This window comes from Dama dama, chromosome 21 (assembly GCF_033118175.1).
Source record: "Dama dama isolate Ldn47 chromosome 21, ASM3311817v1, whole genome shotgun sequence".
NCBI lineage: Eukaryota > Metazoa > Chordata > Mammalia > Artiodactyla > Cervidae > Dama > Dama dama.
The window spans coordinates 26,826,676-26,853,580 of NC_083701.1; the positions used below are offsets into that span (position 1 = coordinate 26,826,676).

Here is a 26,905-nt window from a genome sequence, read left to right on the forward strand (position 1 = left end):
AGGACTGATGCTGAAGCTCCAATAGTTTGGCACCTGATGCAGAGAGCCCACTCATTAGAAAAGACCCTGATGCTGGGAAAGATTGAAGGCAGGAGGAGAAGAGGACAACAGAGGATGAGATGGTTGGATGGCATCAGTGACTCAATGGACATGAGTTTGAGCAAGCTCTGGAAGATGATGAAGGACGGGGGAGCCTGGTGTGCTGCAGTTCATGGGGTTGCAAAGAGTCAGACACAACTGAGAGATTGAACAACAACACTTCTGGACTCCTGAGAAAATGAAGACACTAGAAATGATTCTGGTCCTCAGGCAGATTATAATCTGTTTGAGAAAACAAGGTATATGTTAATGGACAAGTAGCAATAAAGTGTGCTGTGTAGTTAGTGCCACTGAGGACTCAGATGATAAGCACAATAGACATCCAGAGAAGTGAGGGTGGATCCTGAAATGCTAGAATTAGGGATACCTATGGGAGAGATGGGGGCTTCCCAGATGACGATAATGGTAGAGAACCTGCCTGTCAATGCAGGAGACATAAGAGACACGGGTTCAGTCCCCGAGTTGGGAAGACACCCTGGAAGAGGACGTGGCAACCACTCCCGTATCCTTGCCTGGAGAACCCCATGAACAGAGGAGCCTGGTGGGCCGCCGTCCTTGGGTCCCAAAGGGTTGGACACGACTGAAACAACTTAACACAGCACAGTATTTTCTTATGATCACGTCACCTGTTTTGGCTCCAGTTTTCTTGTTTTATATGGATGAGGCCAGGCTATGCTGTAGTAACAAATTACATCATTTTAAACAAATAGCATTATTTAGTATTGCACTTATATATGGGTTTACTTGATTACAATGACCGGCAGATCATGCTGGAAACAGTAGACTTATGCACAGACAATTAACTGTTTTAAACTCAAAAATGATAAATATCCATTCTGGTGACATTTCATGGCCAAAGCAAATCACATGGCCAAACCAAATATCCTGGAGTGAGGAATACAATCCTCCACAGCATTCGGAAGGAGAGAACAAGCTATCACTGGATATCCACATTTTGGATGTCCACAAATCCATGTTTTGACCAAGACCTTCCTTTTTTTTTTTTTTTTTTTTTTAATTTAGTAAAAAGATTTTTTTTTTTCTTGGTTGTATCGCAAGGCATGTGGGATCTTAGCTCCCTGACCAGGGGTTGAACCTGTGACCTTTGCATTGGAAGCATGGAGTCTTAGCCTCTGGACTGCCAGGGAAGTCCCAAGATCAGGTCTTAACTAGTTTAAGTGGGTGCTGGAGGAGAAGCCATATGTCTATACCCCTGCCAGCAGGGAGCAAGCAGATGGGAAAAAGGTGAAGTGTCTTTGCAGGAAAGGGTTTGCAAGCTGCATTCTCCATTCTCACTTCTTAGCCAGAACTTGGTCATGTGGCCACACCTAGCTTCAGGGGATGGGGGACGTGTCCTGTTTAGCATGCAGCCACCTCCACAGCTTCCTAAGGAAGAACAGAAATGTGGGTATTAAGGGGCATGTAGCAGTCTCTGTCACCATGAGTTAAAGGACTTTTTTAAAGAGACAATACATGCTGTCTTTTCAAAAACACAATGTTTGGTGGATTGAATGCTATTAATTACTCATAAGCCTCCCGTTTTGCTCAGAGCAATGGGAAGGGTAAGCCTGAGATACTGGAGACACCCTCTTCCACCCGCTTTTCACTCTCAATCTCATTGAATCCTGCTGCAGATTCCTGGATGACAAAGCACAAATCTCTTTGAGTCCTGACCAAAGAGTCTCTTCTAAAGTGTTTCCTCAGCTCCAGAATTTAACTGAAAGGATAGAATTTTGAATATTTTCATTAGACAGGGCAAGAACCTAAGGTGGAGAAGGAAATGGCAACCCACTCCAGTACTCTTGCCTGGAAAATCCCATGGACGGAGGAGCCTGATAGGCTGCCGTCTATGGGGTCGCACAGGGTCGGACACGACTGAAGCGGCTTGGCAGCAGCAGCAGCAGAACCTAAGGACCATGACAACGGCTACCACTGATGATGAGCAGGACTCTCACAGTGACCTGTTGAAGTATTGAATCTGATTAATTGTTATTTTGGCTTCCCTCATAGCTCAGTTGGTAAAGAGCTCCTGTAATGCGGGAGACCTGGGTTTGATCCCTGGGTTGGGAAGATCCCCTGGAGAAGGGAAAGCCTACCTACTCTAGTATTCTGGCCTGGAGAATTCCCTGGACTATATATAGTCCACGGGGTAGGAAAGAGTTGGACACGACTGAGCTACTTTCACTTAACTTATTAATCACTAATTATTATGACATAAACAAAAATGATACAAGTAAAGCAAATGACTGGTCTAAACTTGGGAATAAATCCCAACATTAGAAATTATACCTGAACTTAAAATTAGTATCCTAAAATTTTTGGTATTCTGGAGAATTTGCTTTGTCTTTTCCATAAAACTTTGATTTTCAAGCTATGACTTATTTCTTTTAAATTGTTTCTTTCTTCTTCTTCTTTTTTTTTTTCAAAATCAGCTTGAGATATAGTTCATATAATAGAGAATTCACCCATTTAAGTGTATAATCAATGGTGTTTTAGTGCATTCACAGAGTTGTACATCCATTACCACAATCAATTTCAGAACATTTTCATTACTCCCAGGAGAAACCTTGTGTTCCTTAGCCATCAATCCCAAACTCCCATAAGCTACCCCCTCCTCCAGCCCTGGTGAACTAGCAAACTAAACTCTATGGATTTGCCAATTGTGAACATTTGATACAGACATGTGGACCTTTTGAGTGTGTTCTTTAACTTAGGGTAATGTTTTCAAGGTTAATCCATGTTGTAGCTTGTATCTGTACTTCATCTGTGTGTGTGTGTGTGTGTGTATAATAATATTTTTTGCCTGTATAAGCCACATTTTATTTATCCATTCATCAGTTGATAAACATGTAGGTTGTTTATATGTTTTGGCTATTATGAATGATGCTTCTATGAACATTTGTGAACAGATATTTGTGTGCACATGTGTTTATCTTTCTCTTCAATGTATACTGAAGGGATGTAATTGCTGGGTCCTATGGTAATGTGCCCATAGGTTTAAACATTTGAGGAATGGCCAGATTGCCTTCCAATGTGGTTGCATCATTTTCCTTTCCACCCAGTAAAGTATGAGGTTTCCAACTTCTACACATCTTCACCAACACTTCACCAGCACATCTTCCTAGTGGGGTAAAGTGGTACCTCTTTGTATTTCCCCGATACTGATGTGGATCATCTCTTCATGAGCTTATTATTCATTTGTATATCTTCTTTGGAAAAATGTCTATGTGACTCCTTTGTCCTCTTTAAAAAAAATGGGTTGCCTTTTCATTAATGAGTTGTAACAATTCTTTATGTATTTTTTTCAATACATATCCTTTACCAAATATGTTATTTACAAAAAATTTTATCACATTCTGTGGGTTCTATTTTTTCACCCCATTCTTGTCAATTTCTGTAAAGAAACCATTTGGGGTTTTGATAGTGATAGCATCACATCTATGGATCAATTTGGGGAGTATTATCAGCTTAACAATAGCCTTAACTCTTCCAATCCATGAACATGAGATGCCTTCCCATTCATTTAGTTCTTCTTCCCCATGGACTGTAGCCCACCAGACTCCTCCATCCATGGAATTTTCTAGGCAAGAGTACTGAAGTGGGTTTCCATTTTCTTCTCCAGGGGATCTTCCCGACCCGGGGATCGATCCCAGATCTCCCGCATTGTGGGCAGATGTTTTACTGTCTGAGCCACCAGGAATCTTATTTAGTTCTTCTTTAACTCCTGTCAACAATGACTTCTAGATTTCAGGGTATAAGTTTTACACTATTTTGTTAAATTTATTTCTAAGTATTTATTTATATTTTTGTTGATGCTATTGTAAACAGAACTGTTTTCTTAATTTCTTTTGTATTTTTCTCATTACCACTATATAGAAATACACTAAGCTTTTGTATATTTTTCTTGCATACGACAACCTCACTGAACTTGTTCACTAGTTCTAATAGTTGTTTGGTGTATTCCTTAGGATATTCTATACATTAGGTTGTGTCATCTGCAAATAGAGGTGGTTTCCTTCCACCTTTCCAGTTGGATGCCTGTTATTTAAGATTCTTGCCTAATTGACTTGGCTATACATTATAACTTCTTCAGAGGATATCATGGATCATAGTGACAAGCTCCATGCCTCTCCCAAGCTCTTTAATTCCCAAATGCCATTACTAGGGTAAGTGGTCATCTGGGGTAAGCAGGTCCCTCAGGAGAAATATCTTAGGAAAAATGGGGAAAAGGGGAAATTGAGAGGGAAAAGAAAGAAGAGTAGAGGGAGAGAAATAGGAGGGAGGTAGGTGAAGGAGGAGAAGAAGGAAAAGAACAGAAAAGCTAAGAGTTGGTTCTGGAACTAAAGCCTCTCCAAGCACTGTGTATGCAGTCATGCCAGCAGTGAAGTTGTTGTGTTTTAATTTTTTTTAGTCGATTTACATTGTATTTATTTACATTTTGTCCATCCTCTGTAGCATGTGGGATCTTAGTTCCCCAACCAGGGATCAAACTGGCACTGCATTGGAAGGCAAAGTCTTAACCACTGGACTGCCAGGGAAGTCCTTGAAGCTGTTGCTTTTTTGTGCATGGCCTGAGCACCACCAGGAAAGGCAAGCAATGGTGCTCTAGCATAGTAAAGGTTTTCATTTCATTTGTGTAAAGCAGAAAAGCATCAAGTCCTTATGCAAGATGGGCAGGTTTAAAGAAAATAATACCAAGATGGCAAATGATGCAATGCAGGTTTCCATGTAGGAAGCAATGATGCGGTCCTTGTCAGTGACTCTGGGCCAGGACCAGCAGGGGAAGCCTGGTTTGTGTTGTTGCTCCTCCTTGGCCACTGACGACCATCTATCTGGTTGCAGGTGAGCAGTAGCAATGAAGAAGTAACCACGGGGAGTGCGTTTCAATCCAAATGCCCCGCCCCAAATGTGACTCTTTGCTGAGGACCAAAGATAGCCGTGAGGATTATTGACTTGTGTGTGATTAATTCATTCAGTCTAATTATTGACTTGTTTTAACTTGGGTAATCCGAGGGCAGCTGGATCCAGAAAAAGATTGGTATCTGAAAGAAGTATGATTTTTCAGAGGCTTTGGGGTTATAAGTGAAACACTTGGAGTACGTGACTTTTTTTTAAGAGAATTAATCAGAAAATGTGCACGTCAGAATGTGGGTAGCACAAGGCAGTGAACTATACCACTTCTGGAATAACAAAAGGCAAACGGGATCCTTGAGGAAATGGGCTGGCTTAGAATTATGAATCACTGAGCCCATTTCTTATAGTGATTAATGATGAATCAGTGTTTTAACTTTGGATGAAATAATAGGCTGCATCCGAGGCGCTCCATTAATCATCATAAGAATTAGGCTTGTGCCAATTCATTACTGCAGGGTCGACATGTGCTAAACAGTTGAGTCGAATTTCAGGAAGGGGTGAACTTTAGGCAAGGGCTGGCTTAAAAGAATGCAAATGTTAGGATTCTATTCTCTCCTGGGTGGGTGGGGATTTATGAGTGGAGAATAGATCCTATTGTATCGTCCCTCCACTGGACCCCTCCTCTAGAAGCGTAACAAAACACCACTACAAAGTCTTTTCCCTTTTGGTATTCAGGGGCACAATACAATAGATAACCAACATAGATCATAAAATCTGGGTTTTTTGTTTTTTTTTTTTTTGCCTGTTTCATGTATTCAGAAAGTGATTAACAATCTACTGGACACTGGGATTTCAGCAAGCATGAAAGTAAGCAAATTTAAGCCCACTGCTCTTTGAAGAACAAATCAACCTTGCAAAATTTCTGCTTTTCTAAAAACTTCTTAATATGGGTAATGAAAACTTGAGCCACAGGCAGCAGAAGGAAGAAACTTGGTCCATATAAGCCAGTAGTCAGGCTGGATTCATCATCTGGTCAACTTCAAAGCTCTTGAGCTGAATGGGAGGTAAAACAGTGGTTTCAACAGATTAAAATTAATGTGCTTGAAAGATATATAGAAGGTGTGGATGTCTCTTGTGGTCGGCAGTGATGGAAAATCCAAGATAAAGTCATGCAGTCCTGGATGCCAGTGATTTTGACGGAGTAGGAAAAAACTCACCCAGGTTACAAGAGAGATCTATTGTTATGTCTTAATGTTACTGGCTGTAGGGATCTTTAAGAATCATGAAACACATTTGAGTCATTATTTGGAAACTTGGCTTATCCTATACAGTACAGTTTTTTTTTGGTCAAATCAAATGCATATGAGTTTTTTTTTTTTTTTGGAAGAAAACCTAAGATTGGATCAGAGTTTGAAAGTTTAAGAAATATTTTTAAAATACAGATTTTCTTAAGATAGCTTTCATCAATATTTATAGGAAGAAGAAAAAGAACAAAAGGAATTAGAAAACTTGAATCAATGAGATGTATATACAGAGTTTTTGTGCATAGTTCAGACACACACATACACGCACACACACAGTTTTGCATAAAGCTTCTGTCATTGAAATCTAATAGCTTCCCAACTGATTTCTCTGACCCCAGGTTCTTCCTCACTCAGTGCATTTTTCATACCTACCAGAGAGAACTTCTTACGACAGAGAATGTGCCTGATGCCTGCCTGACCTAAAACTTCAATGAAGGGAATAGTCATGGCTCCCCACTCCCAAGACTGGGGCACCTATCTGAAGGCATGTGAATAGAGGATAGGTACAGGGTGGCAGGGCATGGCCTGGGTCACTGGAGCCCAATTCTCACAACAAGCATCGTCTGTGCTCTGAATAAGGCCTCACAGATGCTTGGAGATTGTAATTTGTAAAATAAGTAAGTTAATTTCAAGGCATGTGTTATTGTATTTTTTTACATGTGTTTTCTTAGTCATAGGTTATTAAAAATATAGCTATAGCTATTTTCATGCAGGAGATCCCTGAAATTTTTTGTTTTTTTTTTTGGTGTGTGTGTGCTTTAAAAAGGGACTTCGTACTCAGAAAGGCTTCCTAGGTGGCAATAGTGATAAAGAACCTACCAGTCGATGCAGGAGATGTAAGAGACTTTGGTTTGATCCCTGGGTTGGGAAGATCTCTTGGAGAAGGATCTTCTCCAGTATAAAATTCCATGGATAGAGGAGTCTGGCGGGCTACATACAGTCCATAGGGTCACAAAGAGTCGGACGTGATTGAAGAGACTTAGCACGCATACTCCAAATATGTAGGAATCAGCAGCTAAAGGACAAAGGAAGAATGTGTTGTCACTGACACACGTGACACATCTCAAACCCAACTTGAGCCACAGGACTTGAGGAGTCTCTCTACTTCTCACCCCTACCTTGATAATCTCTGTTTACCCTCAGGGCTGTTCTAGAGGCTGGTTATAATTCCCCCAGCGGAGTTTATGGTCACTCCACATGACATGCTCAATCTTAGATCCTCCACCAGGAATAGAACACATGTCCCCTGCAGTGGAAGCTCGGAGTCTTAACCCACTGGACCACCAGGGAAGTCCTCTCACAGCGGAGATACCCTTCCTTTGCTGCTCCATTTCAGCACTTACTTATCCCTGGATGCTGGGGTATTTTTCATATCCTACCACCATTTTGCCTGCCTATCTACCCCTGCCCATCTACTCTGTCACACCTGCCTTGATGGATCTCTCCTTCACCCCTTCCCCAGCAGAGTGGGGCTCTTTTGTAGGCTCTTGGTTAAGGTTTGTTTAATTGAGCGAAATTAAATCCGAAGTAACTGTGCAGATTCAAACATGGCAGTGATGCTGTCAATGGAACTCTCCAAAAACAAGCAAAAAGCAAAACAGGGCACAGACACATACCCGCTATAGATGGATGGCCAGCTGTCAATTTTAACAGCCAAATAGAAGATCTTCTAAAGGGTTGAAGAGATGGCACACAGGAAAGAAAGCCTGATATTTAAAAAGGATTTAGAGTGAAGGCTAAAGAGGTTTTGGGAGCCAAACAGCAAAACAATCCTGGAAACAGGTTCTGAGAGCCAGGCTGGGCACAGGGGAGGCACATAGTGATGGTGAGGATTAGAGATTTGGAAAAGGGGTGCCAAGGCTGCTCCAAACCCTGAGAAAGGAGCTCCTGGCATCTCTTGGCGTGCGGTGGATGGTCCAGGGGCGCCACAGACCCGGGCAAGTTGACAGGCAGCCCAGGTGCAGGCTGCCGGCCTGGGTAGGCTGTACCGAGGCACTTGGCAATGTGGAGACACCTGATTTTGCTCCTTTCACACAGAGGACACACAGCTATCGAAATCTTCCTGGGTAAACTCCCAGGTACTATGAAGTTTATAGGTAAGAATCAGCCTGACTCAGCTTTAAGGGACTTACCAGCGAAGCAGAGAAGAAAAATCCAGGCTCCTTATCTCAGGATGCCTAGAGGCAAGCAGCGGGCCAGGTGCTCAGTGTTGATGGAATGAATGAATGCATGAGGAAATGAGTACAGTGTCCTGGTTTCGTGTGATGGCATGCCTGGAGAAGGACCCAGACAATGACAGTTCTGAATCTTTGAGAAAGCCATCTCAGAGAATGCATGGAAACTGGCTGAACACCACATTCCCTCTCTCCTCCCATATGATTGTCCTAAGGGATTTTAGACACTTTGATCAGCTAATCCCTGTTACTCAGACTGAGGAAGCAGAACAGATACAAGCTAGGAGACAATCTGAAACCATAAGGGTTGGTCTGCAGGCTTCCAGGCGGCTCAGTGGTAAAGAATCCGCCTGCCAATGCAGGAGACATGCGTTCGACCCCTGGGTTGGAAAGTTCCCCTGGAGGTGGAAATGGCAACCCACTCCACTTTTCTTGCCTGGAAAATTCCATGGACACAGGAGCCTGGTGGGCTACAGTTCTTTGGGTTGCAAAGAGTCCACAAGTGAGTACATACACACGCACACACACACACACACACACACACACACACACACACACCTCAAGGGTTGGTCTTCACATCGAAGAGAGTGAGAAATTATCTAAAAATCAGACAGAATTCAGGACAGAAGCCCTCCTCTGCACTGCGGAACCCAATGTACTGAGATTCTGGGTCTGTGCTGACTAACCTGGATCCGCGGAGAGTCCCCTGTGAAGACAAGCATGAGCATTGCAGCATCTTCTGCACCTCCGGTGGCGCAGTGTGGCATCAATGAGCACAAACACGTGTTTGCTGGATTGAACTGAAATGTCATAGGAGCTGCTTTGGAAATAGTTCCTCCACTCTTTGAAGTTTCCAGAGCTCAAGTGACTGTTTTTTCCTTCAAGTTGGGGTGGAATTGTGAACCGATGTATCTTTATGATCTCTGGTTGATTGTAAGTTGAAAAGTGATTCATTCAACAAATGTTTACTGAGTGCTTGCTCCCTACCAGGTTCTGCTCCACACACGTGGAATTCGTTAGGGAACAAAGAAGACAGGAATTTCTGTTCTTTTGGGTCTTCTATTCCGGGTAATGACAATCTACACTATTAGTTGCAAATGTACACTAATGGCTACATTTCTCCTTTGTATCAAAAGGAGTGACTCTTGCTTGGTACTTTTCTGTGCCATTCATTTCGTTGTTTTTGACTACTTAGTAAACCTATAATTCTAGCATTCAAAGTTCTGAATGGCTCCATGGATCTCTGTTTCAATCTATTCCAATTTCTCACTATTTCTGTCTCTGTCTTTGTGTGTGTATGTGTGTGTGGGCATATGTATCTTTCTCTGTATATACTCACACTCAGATAATACATGTATCTCTAACAACATTTGGAAGAAAGGATGAAAGGGACATCTATTATTATACTTAACTTGTGTGAACCTAGCTAAGATTATTAGAACGTCCAAGAAATTTTCTGAGACCCAGCCAAACTAAATACGAGTCCTATTCGAGGGGGTGTATTTTCTCCTGACTTTGTTGTTCCTTTCTACTTACAACCCTCTTGGGTGGCTGTGTCCTGTCTCTCTGTTGTTACAAAACTCAGCTCAGAGTCTGGAGCTTGCTGCTTAGAAGGCTCTTCTTTCTTCAAGGGGTCAGGCAGCTCCGCTGAGTCAGGGGCCCGTGGGCATTTCCAGTTCAGCCCTGTATTCCAGCTTGCTCACTCCTCTTGGTTCTGAGCCACGTTGCCCGGAGCAGGTAAACAGCCTTTCCTGCAAGATCAGGGAGAATATTCCTCAGCAAGATGCCTGATTGGAGGGAAAGGGGTGAGCAGGCATTCTCTCATCTCTTTTGGGACTTTAAGCAGTTTTCTCTTCGGGGATTTCTCACCTGCCCTGGCAAAGCCCTGGCCTGTCCTGGTGTGACCGGGGGAGAGTGACTAGAGGGGTCCCACTGAGTCACTGGTGATGCTGTATGTCCTCAGGCTAGGGGGTTGTACTGGGCCCACTTTCTGCTTCCAGTGATTTTTGCAACTTTCCTCATTCGTAATTTAAAGAAAATACCATTACCCTTAAAGTCTAAGGGCTTCCCAGGTAGCACAGTGGTAAAGAATCCGTCTGCAAATGTAACAGACACAAAAGACACGGATTCAATCCCTGAGTTGGGAAGATCCCCTGGAGGAGGGCATGGCAACCCACTGCAGTATCCCTGCCTGGAGAACCCCGTGGACAGAGGAATCTGGTGGGCTACAGTCCATAGTGTTGCAGAGTCGAACATGACTGGGCACACACACAGTTAAAGGAAGTAATTTCCGTAAAAGAGCCTGGTTCCTGTAGGCTACTAGTGGTGTGTGTTGTAGGGACCCCACCTAGGGCTGCCAAATTAAGCGACTACAAGCAGGAAGCCCAGTTCAGGTGGAATTTCAGATTGGCTGCTGAAGGACTCCAGTTGCCCCTAAACACAGCCTCTTTACCTGAGAGATCAAGGTTCCTCTGCTCCGCTCCCTCTCTCCCAAACAGGGGCAGCCTGCAGCTCTGACTGACTGGGGGGATGAGGGGCACAAGAGACAACCCCCCTTTCTCAGGGAGGGACCCCTCAGTGCAGGTCCCGCAGGAGTGTTGCTCCGAGGGCCCAGGCAGCCGTCCTGAAAATCTGCTCCCTCCAGCACCCCTCCCTCCACTTCAGAGGCGGGTTTCTCAGTGTCACAAGGATCCCTGTCTTAGATGGGAGACACATCTAAGACAGCGATCCATGAATGTGATCTTATTTTCTCCTACCTGTAATTAAAAGAATTGTGAAGATTTGTAAAAATAAGCAGGATTTTTTTTTTTCTGAAGAAAATGCAGTGATGTTTAAGAGAACACTGTCAGATATGAATATTCAGCTTTTGCTGTGCGAAAAACTAGAAAATTTGTGAACATAAAGATCATAATATTTGTTAGATTATTAAAATTCTCTATGTAATGACAGCTCATCACAGAAACCAAATGCTCCTCTCCTTCCAAAAGGCATTGTCACTTTCCCCAAGAGAAAATGACTCAGCATTTTTTGTTGTTGTTTTGGAATTTACTTTTGGTAAAGATAGATGTGTCAGATATGTGTTATCCTATGAATTTAGCACCAAAAGATTGGGAGTGGGAAAGAAATACAGGTAGGGTCCATTTGTGGCTTTATCTTTCACATTTAAACTTTAATTCAATTAATTTTTAGTTATCAAATTCTATATTTGTTGATCATTTCCATGTTGATTTGAATGCTATTATTATAATCTATTTGTTTATATATGGTTCCATTTCTGGTCTTCTACTTTGTTTTACAAACCTTTCTGCCTCGTTCTTTGCTGTTATTAGACTTTTTACTTTTTAATTACTGTGGCTTTAGAACATGTTGTAGTATATGGAAAAATGAGTCTTTTTTCTTTTCTGTTGTCTTTTTAAAAACTGTTGGTGTTCAATATTCATTCTATAAAAGGAGTCTATAAATGATTCTTATAAGTTTCAAACAGTTCCAGAGAATAGCAAGAAGAGACAAGAAGGCCTTCTTCCTGATTATTGCAAAGAAATGGAGGAAAACAACAGAAGGGGAAAGACTAGAGATCTCTTCCAGAGAATTGGAGATATCAAAAGAATATTTCATCCAAAGACGGACATAATAAAGGAGAGAAATGGTAAAGACCTAATAGAAGCAGAAGAGATGAAGAACAGATGGAAAGAATACATAGAACTATACAAAAAAGATCTTAATGAGCTGGGTAATCATGATGGTATGGTCACTACCCAGAGCTAGCATTTGGAACTCTTATCCATAGAGAAAGCTAAACCATCCCAAACTCTACATTTCAAAAATTGCCAAGTAAGGAAAAATAAAAAGAAACCAGCCAAAACACTAAAGGGCTCTAGTGTCTAAAAGAAGCTTCAATGACTGTATTTACTTTATGCTAACTTTTTCTATAAGAGGCCAGTTAGTAAATATTTTGGGCTTTAGGGGCCTGCAGCCACTACTCAACTCTGTCCTTGTGTTTCATTTTTGTTTGAACTTTTTATTTTGTAGTGTGGTACAGTGATTAACAATATGATAGTTTCAGGTGAACACAAAGGGATTCAGCCATACATGTACCTGTGTCCACTCTTCCCCAAAGTAACTGTGTGTTGAAAGTGATCATAGGTGACAAATAAATGAATGACTGTGATCATGCTCCAGTAAAACTTTGTTTATGGATGATAAAATTTGGGTTTCATATAATTTACACGTCATGAAATTTTCTTCTTCTTATATTTCTTTTCAATTGTTTGAAAATATCAAAGCATTTTTAGGTTGCAAGCCCTAGACACCAGGTGGCAGACCCTGCCTTTACCCACAGGAAAGACTCACTTGTCTTATGAACCAGGGTACAGTCCTTTGATAGGGCCAACACCACCCAGAGAAATAAAATTAAATAGCAGGAAGAGCTTGACATGGATTCAGTAGACTATCGTCCACAGGAAATTGCCCAGAAAACTCTCTGAATTTTGAATCAACTGGGCCTTCTTCACAAACACTCTGAGGGAATGTCTTTCACAGAAATGATATTTAAAAACAAACAAAAAAAGAGACCAAATTCCTAAATAAAACCACTCTGACACTTAATGGATCAAAAGAAAAAAAATGCAGTGACCAAGTTATTTTTTGCCCTGATAAACTTCGTATTTATCAGCAAGCTACAGCACAAAAAATTTCTTCCACTTTGAGCAAGATGTTGAAACTATCACCTAATACATTATTCTGAGGTTAAAAAAAACATGGTTGCACGTGAGGCATGTATTTACCAGAGTTCTAGACTGGCCGAAATAATTTTGGCTATAGGAAATATCTTGCACATATTAAAAGAAAGTGAATGGAATTATCTATAGTCCGGCCTTCTCAAAGCTCTACATTCATCTTTTGTTTCTCACTTTCTAAGTGACATTCTCAAGTCATGCTACTGAAAAGCAACAAATAAAAATAAAAACAGAAAGTTTCCAGTGGTTTCATGTGAGTGTGAAAAACAACCTCAGAAGATACCAAAAATCACTGTGCTCTTCAAAATTCCATGCAGTTTTCTGGCTTGTCATTTTTAGCCATTGACGTTACTTGCAAGCTGGACTCTGTAAGAACTGAGATGATTGTAAGATGTTTTCTGCAGACATTTTTGGAAGCAGCCTTTTGTAGAGAAGACATTAAAACACGGGGTTTCAAGGCACAGGATTTGGCAGGATGGAGCCCTGGGCTCACAATGCATCTGATACTTAACCGTGCGTGACTTGGGACAATTTACTCTGAACCATTAGGAAAATGGGGCTGATAATAGTGATCTTTCACCATCATTGTGCACCAAAATGAGTTATTGTGCACAAAGCATTTAGTACAACGGTTGGCACACGGTAAGGGTTAGAAAAATGGCAGCTTGTGTTGTAACTATGAGATTGACTCTGTGTGTTTGTGTGTGTGTGTGGGTTGGAATATATTCCAGGAAGAATCACTGACACGTGTGTCTTGTGGCCCTTACAGACTGATCAGACATGTTCTGGGAAATAAAATCATCAAACAGACTTTGAAAGGACGTCTCAGTCCATCGGGCCTTTGCAGAAGAATCAAGCCTTGAGTGAATAGATCCTGTGAAATCACAGAGATGCTGAGCATTTCAAGTACATTTCTCAGCTGACTGTCAAAGCACAACTTCCTCAACAACAGCAGGGCTGCTCAGAACGGAAACACGCCCACCCACATGCAGGCGTTAGAGCAGTTGGATGTATGTTCTAAGGTTTACACTCGCTTAAAGTGGCACAAAGCAGAAACTCCTAGAGCTGAGAGGGGGAAAAAAAGGATGCATGAACATGTGCAATCTGTCCATATGGAAGTACTGCCTTCCCAAAGAAAAGCATGCCAGGGAAATAAAGACACTGAGACACAATACAGTATGTCTTCTACGTATGAACTTTCAAGTTGAGAACTTTCAAAGATGTGAACATGCGTGCCGGCCCTTGAATGTCAGCTGCTGTGCTGTCCTACTCTACTTCTCAAAGTGCTCACGTGGTCATATCAGTCATGTCCGACTCTGTGCAGTCCTATGGACTACAGCCTGTGAGGATCCTCTGTCCATGGGGTTCTCCAGGCAAGAATACTGCAGTTGGGTTGCCATGACCTCCTCCAGGAGATCACTGTACTGTACTGTTCATTTCAGTTCAGTTCAGCCGCGCAGTTGCGTCCGACTCTTTGCAACCCCATGAATCGCAACACGCCAGGCCTCCCTGTCCATCACCAACTCCCGGATTTTATCCAAACTCATGTCCATCGAGTCGGTGATGCCATCTAGCCATCTCATCCTCTGTCGCCCCCTTCTCCTCCTGCCCCCAATCCCTCCCAGCATCAGGGTCTTTTCAAATGAGTCAACTCTTCGCGTGAGGTGGCCAAAGTACTGGAGTTTCAGCTTCAGCATCAGTCCTTCCAATGAACACCCAGGACTGATCTCCTTTAGGATGGGCTGGTTGAATCTCCTTGCAGTCCAAGGGACTCTCAAGAGTCTTCTCCAACACCACAGTTCAGAAGCATCAATTCTTCGGCGCTCAGCTTTCTTCACAGTCCAACTCTCACATCCATACATGACCACTGGAAAAACCATAGCCTTGACTAGACAGACCTTTGTTGGCAAAGTAATGTCTCTGCTTTTTAATAAGCTATCTAGGTTGGTCATAACTTTCCTTCCAAGGAGTAAGTGTCTTTTAATTTCATGGCTGCAATCACCATCTGAAGTGATTTTGGAGCCCCAAAAAATAAAGTCTGACACTGTTTCCCCACCTATTTCCCATGAAGTGATGGGACCAGATGCCATGATCTTAGTTTTCTGAATGTTGAACTTTAAGTCAACTTTTTCACTCTCCTCTTTCACATTCATCAAGAGGCTTTTTAGTTCCTCTTCACTTTCTGCCATAAGGGTGGTGTCATCTGCATATCTGAGGTTATTGATATTTCTCCCAGCAATCTTGATTCCAGCTTGTGCTTCTTCCAGCCCCGTGTTTTTCATGATGATTTCTGCATATAAGTTAGATAAGCAGGGTGACAGCCTTGACGTACTCCTTCTCCTGAAAGATTAAAACTTTTTTTTTATTTTTTGCTTTGTTTTTTATGTGGTTATTATTTGTGTGAAAAGTATTATAAACCTATCACAGTACAGTATCACATAGCCAATTGTATTGTTTGGATACCTAGGCTAACTTTGTTGGATTTAGGAATAATATTGGACTATGAATATACTCTATGGAATAGAACTCATTTGTATGTAGGGGACTTACTGTAGTAAGACTTGGCATGGTGGAAGGTAAGAATCAGAATGAATTGAGGCATTATATTCTCATAAGTTAAAAAAAAGCCCACTGAACTTGGTGGAAATCTCTTCTGAGTTTAACTGTTAAAACCTCCTGAAGAGTCTAAAGCGCTGTCTTCAACAATACCTGTGTCTGTTTCAGTCTGTTGCTGGTTAGACCTGACTTAGAAAAAGAACTCAGGTCAAATGAGCTGATCTGTTTCCTCTAAAGCTCTTTCTGTTTTCAGTTCAGTTCAGTCACTCAGTCGTGTCTGATACTTTGCAACCCCATGGACTGCAGCACACCAGGCTTCCCTGTCCATCGCCTACTCCCAGAGCTTGCTCAAACTCATGTCCATCAACAGCTGGTGATGCCATCCAACCATTTCATCCTCTATTGTCCACTTTTCCTCCTGCCTTTAATCTTTCCCAGCATCTGGGTCTCTTCCAATGAGTCAGTTCTTTGCATCAGGTGGCCAAAGTATTGGAGCTTCACAGCAGAGTAAAGTGTTAGTCACTCAGTCATGTCCCACTCTGCAACCCCATGAACTGTAGCTTGCTAGACTCCCCTGTCCATGGGATTCTCCAGGCAAGAATACTGGAGTTGCCATTTCCTCTTCCAGGGAGTCTTCCTGACCCAGGGATTGAACCTGTGTCTCCTGCATTGCAGGAAAATTCTTTATTGTCTGAGCCACCAGGGAAGTCCACAGCAAAGTAAGGAGAAGACTAATGCTGCTAAAGACATGGGTAGGGTCTTATCGAGAGCTTTCTCACTACAAACCTCCTGGACGATGTAGTGGATGACACCATCACCACCTCTTCATTGCATGGGAGCAGCAGAAGAACCACACACAAGATATTCACAACTGATGCAAAATCCAGAGTTTTCCCAGGTTCTCAGGCCACGAATATGGTTGTTAGGGAGTGTCAAACACATTTTTCTGGCAGCCTAGTGGTTGACCTTTGCAAACTCTGACTTTTGGCTCTCTTTACTTCTTACAGAATCCTATTGATCCATTTCCTCCAACATGCAAAAGCCAATAGTCTATATTAAAAAACCCCAAAAATCAATAAGCCAAGAAGTGAAAGGAGACGTAAAAGTGTGAGGCTAGTCTCTTGAAGATTCGGAAGGCAGTGAAAGGGATAAAGACTGAAACACACTTCCCAAGACCAAAGATGCTTTGGACCAGCTTCAGCTCCTGGCTTCTTTGCTGAAAAAGGATGCTTGACTCTTATGGCTTTAAGCATGGAAAATGTCACTTTCTGGGACTTCCTTGATAGTCCAGTGGCTAAGACTGCACTTCAATCCGGGGGGCCAGTTTCCATCCCTGGTCAGGGAACTTAATATAATAGATCCCGTGTGTGGCGACTAAGACCCAGTGCAGCCAAAGAAATAAATAAAATTTTTTTTAAAAAGTCACTTTCTGTGTTCAACACTAATGTTTCTGGTTTCCTTGGTTTTTGCTTGTATTTCATAAACTGCTCAAAAGAGATACGGAGTGCTTTAAAGAGTTTCATAGTTTGTAACCACCCTTTCCTGAAAACATTAAAATCTTTGAAAATAAATTCAACTGGTAACTTTAGAATTACCAGGAGGAGGAGGTTTAGTCGCTAAGTTTGTTGTGTCCGACTCTTGCGACCCCATGGACTATAGCCTGTCAGACTCCTCTGTCTATGGGATTCTCCAGGCAAGAATACTGGAGTGGGTTGCCATTTTCTTCTCCAGGGGATCTTACTGACCCAGGAATTGAACCCACGTCTCCTTCATTGCAGGCAGATTCTTTACCGACTGAGCTACAAGGAAAGCCCCTTAGAAGCCACCTTCTTTCCTAATGCATATTTAAAATCATGAATTTTTTATGGTCAAAATAAAAAGTTACAACAAATGCTCTTTTGTACTATTAAGCTAAAAAGTACATGTAGTAAATAGATTATAAATTGTTCCCTCAAATTTCCATTTTTCACCAGGAATGTTTTAGAGAAAAAAACCAATATTAAATATTTTAAAATATTAACTTCTAAATGTTAAAAATTTCTCATGGTTTCAAAAATATTTCGAAATATTTATTCTTTTCTTCATTAATAGTTTAACAGAAAACTTGGTTTCCCAAAATTGGGGAAGAGCAGGCTGTGCTGATTTGGGTCATTCGCTTGGAGTTTTATAAATTTTAGGCCCACCAATGTCCATGGACTAAACCCCATGAAGGCAGGGCCTCACTGGGGTGAGTGACCACAGCTGGTCCCCCGCAGACTTCAAGAGGCCCTTGATTTACATTCAAGTGGCGCTTGTTTACATTGAGGCTCTGGATTCACTCTGAAACAGACTGATCATCAACCTAGACAGAAAAGGAGCTAGCACAGGGTTACCAGAGGAAGAGGTGACTGCTTCTCCTTTCTTTAGCTCCAACCACATAAAAGAAAAGAAAAGAAAACCCTAAAAAACCCAAAAAACAAACAAACAAAAAAATGGACTTTGGTTTTGAGTCTTTAAGAGGGGTTTAAAAATGTTTTGTTTCTGCACAAACAAGGCTCAGAGACAAAACATCTCTTACTTTCAAAACACAAACTTCTCCTTGTTAAAAAAAAAAAGGACGAGAATCAGTTGTTCAAAAAGTCAATTTAGTAAAATAACCATGTGTTTTGGAGGGTCCCTGTCCATCGGTGGTTATGCTTTTCAGGTTCAAATCTTTGCACAAGAACAGCCCTCCCAAATTCACCAGCACTGAGTGAGTTTTAAAACGATGTGAATGGGAGCAGCAAATGCTCTCTCCAATGACAAGATCCAAATGACAAGATTTAGGAGGTCTTAGAGCAAAACAAACCAACACAAAACAGGCAAAGCACTTCATAGGAGATTCCATGGCCAGTAACTGATCCCTGGAAAGAGATGAATTGCTCCCAAAGTCATTGCTTGTTTGAGGGGACCAGAGTGAGTCACTTCGTTTTAAACCTGGTGTGTGCGTGTCTGGACAAGGCCTTCCTTTCTCATAAAGGCGGCATGCTCTTGTACGTTTGATCCAGATTCGTTATTTGTAACAGCCCCTTTATCTCACTCCCTTTCTAGTCAAGCTTGTCTGTTTTTCTAGGACTTGAAACCGCAGTGCGTCACTGTGGTTCCTTACAGACCCTTTCACCAAAACCCCAGCCTGGCACTCACTGGCCTGCGATCATGAGGCAGGTACTTAGGGTGGCTGAGTCTCAAATTCTTCATGTTAGAATTCCTCCAGTAATTCCTTGAAAATGTTAGGGGGTGGCCACTAGAAGCTGGGCGCCGGACATGCAAGGACAAAGAAGACACAGCCTTACTAGTATTAACCCTTGTGAGTTACGCTGCGGTGGAGAGCCACACATGTTCATGTCATGTGTGCCCTAAGCTTTTTGGAAGTGTCTCCTACACCAGGAGAGGGTTGGAGGTGGATGACAGGTTCTCCCTGGGGACAAGAGGAGCAGAGGACGTCAGAGAATAGAGGAGAGGGACTGTTTGGAAAGTCCTTGGCTAATAGGAACAGCAAAGGATCATGTAGCACTTACTATGTGCTGGTCCCAGGCTGGGCGTTGGAGGCAGTTTTCATCTCTCTCCACAGGCCTCTGCGGTGGTTACTATTATTATCTGTAAAGAGGAAATGACGGACCACAGAGATTAGCAATCTGCCCAAGGTCATGCACGCAGGACACGTGAAGACTCTCCCCAGCAATGAACGGGAGACTGCTTTTACTAACCCTGGAGCTCTTTCCTACTCCACATGGGTGTGCCTTCACTCCCCACACCCCCATGCTGGCAGCTGCACCCAGGGGTGCGACAGTGTCCAGGGAAGGGGTGAGGGCTGGGTGGCAGACAGTTTACTCCACAGCACAGCCAGCCTATGCAAGAGTAAGGTTTTACCCATAAGGGGTTACTCAAAACTAAAACTAAAAAAAAAAAAAATGATGTATATTCAGTTCCTCATTTTGGTTTGTCTCTTCCAGATCATATTTCTTTTCTCACTTAGTTCAAACTGACTGAAAAAGACGAGTGATTTTTTTTTTTTTTCCCCTTTAAAACACATGATTAAAAGAACACTAGGTCACTTGACCGAGGCACAAGGACTCATTCTTGGGAGAGTTAAAACAAACAGACAGGCAACAAACTTTCAGCTATTGTTTAAATTCTGTCCGAAGGGATTTTTGAATCTAAAGAGTTCATTTTTTTTTTTTTTTCAGGGTCAGGACAATGTCCTACTTAGTACACAGGAAGGTTTTCTATCAGAGAATTTAAAACAGAGATATGCAAATACGCTGGGGAGATTAATAGGAAGACACACCTCTGAGACACAGGCAGTGAAATACTATGACAGATAATATATTTTAGTTTGATTTTTCAAAGTTATATAAATGTTCTTAATTAATATTAAAACAACAATTAATGAGAAATAGCCTTGCTGGTTTGATAAATGGAGCAGAGTCTTTTTCAAGGGCATTTTTTTTTTTTCCTGGTCTGATTCCAAAGTTAATATAGTTTATGGTGAAAGGTTTGGAAATGAATGATAAGTGTACAAAGACAGAGATCACTAAGTTCTCGAAGCTTCCTCAGAGCCCCACCGTGAACTTTGCGGAGGTCTGCCCTGCCAGGCTAGTGTCATGTCTGAGTCATGACCAGCTCTGTGTCATGGTCTCGCATCTCTCTTTCCCTTTATACCAGCGGTCCCCAAGCTCCAGGATCCGATGCCTGATGATCTGAGGTGGAGGTGATGCAATAATAATAGAAATGAAGTGCACAATAAATGTAATGTGCTTGAATCTTCCCGAAACCATCGCCCCCACCCCTGATCCAGGGAAAAGTTGTCTTCCACGAAACCTGTCCCTGGTGCCAAAAAAGGCTGGGTTTATACACACCACGTTTAAATATACACGGAAGATCTAGGACGCAACAAGAGGGAAAAACATTAGTTATTTTGAAAGCTCATTAACCAGCTGCTCTGGGTGTTGATTAATTTTACTCTATTTTTCAAGAAGATTTTTGGGATCAGTATAACCAAATATGGGTTTCCTAGGTGGCTCATTGGTAAAGAACCCACCTGCCAATGCAGGAGACGCAGAAGACATGGGCTTGACTCCTGGGTTGGAATGATCCCCTGAAGAAGGAAGTGGCAACCCACTCCAGTATTCATGCCTGGAAAATCCCAAGGACAGAGAAACCAGGTGGACTAGAATCCATGGGGTTGCAAAAGAGTTGGACATGACTCAGCGACTAAACAGCAACAACATAACCAAACATCTGATTTTTTTGAGTTCTTGCTGAATACGATCACCTAGGTCCAAAGCTATTTCCTAGAAGTGATAACTGATTTGTGCATAGATATATGCAGTCCTGAAAGAATTCCTGTGACTTAACTTCTTCTTGGATGTCATTTAGTCATTGAGGGGTAAGCCTGAATTACTCCACAGGCATGTGGGTTCGATTTTATTCTTTATGATCTTTTAGATGCTTTTCCCCCTTTACCCTCAGACTTTATTGTTTGAATATCTGCAGCTATTACTCTATACACAAATTTTACTTTCTTACGAAACTCTATATTCCATATTGCTAGATCACTTCACTCTCCATTTTATGCCACATTCCCCTCAAGAAGTATTTCAGGGAATTCCTTCACAGTCCTGTACAGTCAGAACTAGCCACAGAGTTGGGTCTGTTTCATTGTCTTTACCATCTATCCTTTTTTCTGGAATCTTTCCCTCCTTATATAGGGCTCCTTTCTCCATATTCCTTTTCTCTAACAATTGCTCTGTCTTCTTAACTATTGCAGGCTCCTGCAATACAAAGCTCTGATTTGGTGAGTTACGTAACATGGTGTGAAATCCAGGATCCAGAGGAGAAAGAGGCAGAGGGTTTGTGCCAGGGCACCAAGCCATCAAGCATGGTCTCCATCTGTGCTCTTCCGTCTATACCCTGGAGCTTCTCAACCTGTCCCAGTGTTTCCATCAGCCTTGACTTTCAATAGCTTCACTGATACATGAATAGAATTTGCTTTTTTTTTCTTTGCTGTCTATACCTTCCTTCTCACCCTCCAGCCCAAACCCCTGAAGAGCATGTTGCTGAATGTTACCTGCCATATTAACCTGCTTAGGAAAACTGTTTTCTTACCATCAGGGGTTGACCTGGTCCCCGTTTGCTGGAGGAACAGATAAGAAGCTCAGCATCCTACAGTCTCTTTGACGATTTATTTTTTAAAAAATAAGCAAAAAGGGATTCTGATGTTTATATGTTGGCTAAACCTGTGGTTACTGCTTCTTCCTTTAACCATGATTCCTTTTAAATGTAAGCAAGTTGGAGTCTCTACTTATGAATAATCTTCTGAGAGTCAAGCATGATAGAGAAGCCCAATAGTACTTAAGGGCACATGACACATTAACTATTCAGAGAAATAATTGGTCAAATGTAAGAGGAAAAAGGTGGTTTGTTATTTTGCAGTTAATAAGAAATATTTTCTGGAGCATTTTTTTAATTAAAAAATTTTATTCATTTATTTTGGCTGCACTGTGTCTTTGTTGTTGCACATGGGCTATCTCCTGGTTGCTGCAAGTAGGGGCTACTCTCTACTTGTGGTGCACAGGCTTCTCATTGCAATGGTTTCTCTTGTTGTGGAGTAAGACTTTAGTGCACAGGCTCAGTAGTTGTGGCAAACAGGGTTAGTTATTCTTCAGCATGTGGAATCTTCCAGAACCAGGGCTCAAACCCCATCATCCTCTGCTTTGTCAACTAGATTCTTTATCACTGAGCCACCAGGGAAAGTCAGCTGGACTACTCCTCATGAGAGCAGTAGAAATGAATATTGAAAATCTTGCGTTTACTTCCATATCACTGGTCTGTTGCTGTGTAATAAGCCAGTTCCAAACTTAATAATCATCATACAAAATAATCATTTTGTAATCAATCACTGTTTCTGAGGGTCAGGAAGACTTCTCAGGGTTGACATACTATAGTGTCCACTGAATGGTTTCGTTGGCCAGGAACTGGAGCTGCAGCAGTGTGGGGCTGGAGGCTGGATCTGTGCAGGCAGGTATACACCCCCTCCCTTTCTCTCTCTGTCCTGGTTGTCTCAGGGCCTCTCATGCGATCTTCCCATGCAGGCTAACTTGGGCTTCCTCACAGAATGGCGGCCTATCGGTGGTAGAACCTCTCTTCCTATGCAGAGACTATGCAGAGACTTAGGGCTTCACTTTGACTGTTTCAGCTATTGCTGTTTAGTTGCTAAGTCGTGTCCAACTCTTTGCAATCCCATGGGCTATAGCCGGCCAGGCTCCTCTGTCCACGGGATTTCCTAGGCAAGAATACTGGAGCGGGTTGCCATTCCCTTCTCCAGGGGATCTTCCCAACCCAGGGACTGAATCCACGTCTCCTGCATTACAGGTGGATTCTTTACCGCTGAGCCACCTGGGAGGTCCTGACTGTTCCAGAGAACCAGGTAAAAACCACCCCACTTTTTTGACAGTCTCAGAACTCTTGTAGCACCATTTCTGCCAAATTTGGTTGGTCAGCTAGTCATTGAGTTTGGACCAGGCTCAAAGGCAAGGTGTACCCACTGCTATCTCTCCAGGACTTAAAATTTGCAGACATATTTTCAAAGCACCACACCTCTCTAAAACAACATTAATATATGCTTTGGTTTGAATCTAAATACATGGTTTTTCTTTTTTCATAATCCTGACTGAGCAATTGATTTAAAGAGTTAAAAAGCACATATGTATTACAAAGTTCCACTGTCGATCAGTATATTCCATAAAATATCGGGAACAACATGGAGCCTTTGTGTGCATCAAATCATCCCAATTCATGACGAGCATTCTGTGGACAGTGAATAAAGACTACCAGAGTGAATGGATGAATAGATAATGAATTAGTTCACATATCTGTCATCAATCAAAAAAGCTCTTAAGCCAAATAGATTAGAAGCCAACAGAATGAATAATAATTTGGCATCTCGGGTGAGGAAATAAGTTTCTAAAATATAATTAGTATAGCACTGATTTTGCTTTGTTTTGTCTGTGTCTGCAATTTTGTTAAAAGGCAGTTACATGTATTCACAGGACTGTCTGATGGGGTGAAGGAAGGCAAAGGAGAGAACACTTTCTGAAGAACCTTCTTCATATTTTATTTTATTAATTTGCCTGCATTAGGCCTTAGTTGCAGCATGTGGGATCTAGTTCCTCCACCAGGGATTGAACCCAGGCCTGCTGCATTGGGAACATAGAGTCTTAGCCACTGGACCACCAGGGAAGTCCCTGAAGAGCTTCAAGAAGCTCCAGGTCAAGTGTTTGAAATGTCCAGGCCACAGGCTCCCCACGCCCATCACTGCTGTTGGAAGGATCATTGGACTTTTCTCAGAATTCTGGAAGGTGGTTGCCACGGGGCTCCTTGGCAGTCACCCTTGGCCTCTTCCTTTGTCTGTAAATTGCTGCCAGGGCAGAGGCCTAAGGCATCTCCAAAATTTCAGATGAATCAAATCATAGTAATTGCACTATTCATCAGGTTAGGAGTTTTGGCTCAGGGCCTATTTCAGGCCTGAATGTCCTAAGCAAACCCTTTTTACTTCCAGATTATCAAGTGGGCATTCCCAGGGATCATTCTACACAGGGTCTGTGCTTGAATCCCAGGCCAGAGACCCCCACAATGACCACCCTCAACCCCACATCCCCCTCTGATGGGCCAGTGTTGTCCCCTGGGGAGGTCACTTGCGTCTGTGACCCTGGGCTGAGATACCATCATAACAGTGCATACACCATTACACACCAGAGCTTTTTGACCTGAACATGTTTGTATTTTAAGACATCCTTCTGGTAGCAGAAGGGAGAGTGATGCAAGACAGGGAGGAGATGAGTGACAGCAACCCCCGCGAGGAGGTGGCTGCAATAATCCAGGTGTCAAGTGGGTCAGGCATGGCTTAGTCCTTCAAGAGCCAGCATCCTTCAACGGCACTGTGACGTTCTCGTGTCAGCTTAGCAGTTAGCGTTTTTACTCATATAAAGCATCTACCAGGGGCCAGAAGCTGTGCTTAGGACCTCCCTGGTGGTCCTGTGGTTGAGAATCTGCCTGCCCCTGGTTTGGGGAGATTCCACATGCTGCAAAGCAACTAAGCCCATGCTTAGCTGAGTCTGATTCTTTGTGACCCCATGGACTGTAGCCTGCCAGTCTCCTCTGTCCATGGGATTCTCCAGGCAAGAATATTGGAGTGGGTTGCCATTTCTTCCTCCAGGGGATCTTCTTAACCCAGGGATTGAACCCACATCTCTTGCATTGGCAGGCAGATTCTTTACCACTGAACCACCTGGGAAGCTCTCAGTGGATCCTAGCTTGTGCCAAAAATGCATTTAAAAACAGGAAAGTAACTCTAGTAGACATGCCTTGGTGACCACTGTGAGTTAAGGATGAAGCCACTGGGGGTGCTCAGGGAACCCTCCAAGCCCGTGCTCCCTCTGCTGGGCTCTTTTTTTCACTCTGGCCACAACTGATCTGGGGCTGCAATGCTCCAAGAATGAGCCCCAGACCAATAGCGTCAGTATCACTGGGGAATCGTTGTTATTGTTCAGTCACTAAATTGTGTCTGACTCTTTGCAACCCCATGGACTGCAGCATGCCAGGCTTCCTTGTCCCTCATTATCTCCCAGAGTTTGCTCAAACTCACGTCTGTTGAGTCAGTGATGCCACCAACCATCTCATCCCCAGCCGCCCTCTTCTCCTTTTGCCTTCAATCTTTCCCAGCATCAGGGTTTTTCCAAAGGGTCAGCTGTTTGCATCAGGTGGCCAAAGTATTAGAGCTTCAGCTTTAGCATCAGTCCTTCCAATGAAAATTCAGGGTTGATTTCCTTTAGGATCGACAGGTTTGATCTCCTTGCAGTCCAAGGGACTCTCAAGAGGCTTCTTTAGCACCACAGTTCAAAAGCATCAATTCTTTGGCACTCAGCCTTCTTTATGGTCCAACTCTCACATCCGTACATGACTACTGGAAAGCCCGTAGCTTTGACTATAAGGACCTTTGTCAGCAAAGTGATGTATCTTCTTTTTAATATGCTGTCTAGGTTTGTCATAGCTTTTCTTCCAAGAAGCAAGCGTCTTCCAGTTTCATGGCTGCAGTCACCGTCTGCAGTGATTTTGGAGCCCAAGAAAATAAAATCTGCCACTGCTTCCACTTTTTAGGAAACCAAAATTCTTAAATTTCCCCAGGCCCACTGAATCAGAAACTGCAGGAATTGTGAGGCGCTGATACCTATATTTTCATAACCCTCCCGGTGATGGCAATGGACACCAGAGCACTGTTCTCAGGCTGCTGTTTCTGACTGTTGCCCAGAGGGTCATATGAACCTCACGTGGAACTCAGTGGCTCTTGATGGCGAGGGGGACTTGAGCGTTGGAAATCCCCACTGACACGGCACACTCCGGTTCTTACCTCTCAGCCCCCGGTTCACGGCAACACACGTTTCATGATCTAAGTTCAGACACAAATCTGGGTTTTCCTGAAACACCAATCTGTGAGCTCAGATTTCGTCCCTGAAGATTGTAATAGTCGATTAGATCTCTTTAGTTACTGCTATTTAATTCTACTGATGCCTAATGAAGCATGAGCCAGTGATGGAAAGTGATGGATGAGGCAGCATTTCACATCTCCTCGTGAACGGGTATATGAAAGTGGATGTCATCTCTGTAAGACGGGAAATGAGACTCTTCAATTATTGATCCTCATCATACCTAGGACATGTGCAGGCTGGCAGCTAGGAAGGGGACTGAATTACAGGAGACCCTTAGTATTCAATGGAGAAATGGAGAGATGGAGAAATCCAGCAGACTTCCACGATGGAGAGGATGATGGCCTTCAGAAGGGCTAGCCCACTTTACTCAGAGGTGGGAGGTTAGTTCCTGCTTGTGTTAGGTGCTTTTGTTACAGAGAGTCTGTGTGGGGTCTGGCTGCTCACCGCTCAAAAGCCAATAAACAGGCCAGGTTGGTGGAAAGGAAAGTTTCAGATGCCAGCAACGAGGAGGGGGAGAGCTTTTAGACAGAGTGAGGGTGCTACAGGCAGAAACAGCATAGTCATCTCTAACAGTCATTTTCAAACTATCATCGCTGGTCTGACCAGCTTCATCTTGGTTGTTTTAGGTACAGTTAATCTTCAGTTCCAGGGTCCATTTTTTCCCATTTCTTTGCAAT

The 26,905-nt window shown here is 42.8% G+C and overlaps 2 long non-coding RNA genes across 3 annotated transcripts in view; one reads left to right on the forward strand and one right to left on the reverse strand.

Annotated features, from left to right (window-relative positions):
* Positions 1-26,905, forward strand: part of LOC133042614 (uncharacterized) — a 92,753-nt gene that overhangs the window by 57,113 nt on the left and 8,735 nt on the right. Inside the window, exon 2 of the long non-coding RNA XR_009689538.1 lies at positions 23,116-23,170. This is a non-coding gene — a long non-coding RNA (uncharacterized LOC133042614). The remainder of the gene's footprint in view (positions 1-23,115; positions 23,171-26,905) is intronic.
* On the reverse strand, positions 1,494-19,584 carry LOC133042613 (uncharacterized). 2 transcript variants are annotated; one of them, XR_009689536.1, is made up of 5 exons: positions 19,449-19,584; positions 19,260-19,338; positions 9,118-10,182; positions 7,077-7,272; positions 1,494-6,006 (listed from the first exon to the last, which is right to left on the reverse strand). It is a non-coding gene; the product is annotated as an uncharacterized LOC133042613 (long non-coding RNA). The 2 variants fall into 2 exon arrangements; XR_009689537.1 differs by lacking the exon at positions 7,077-7,272.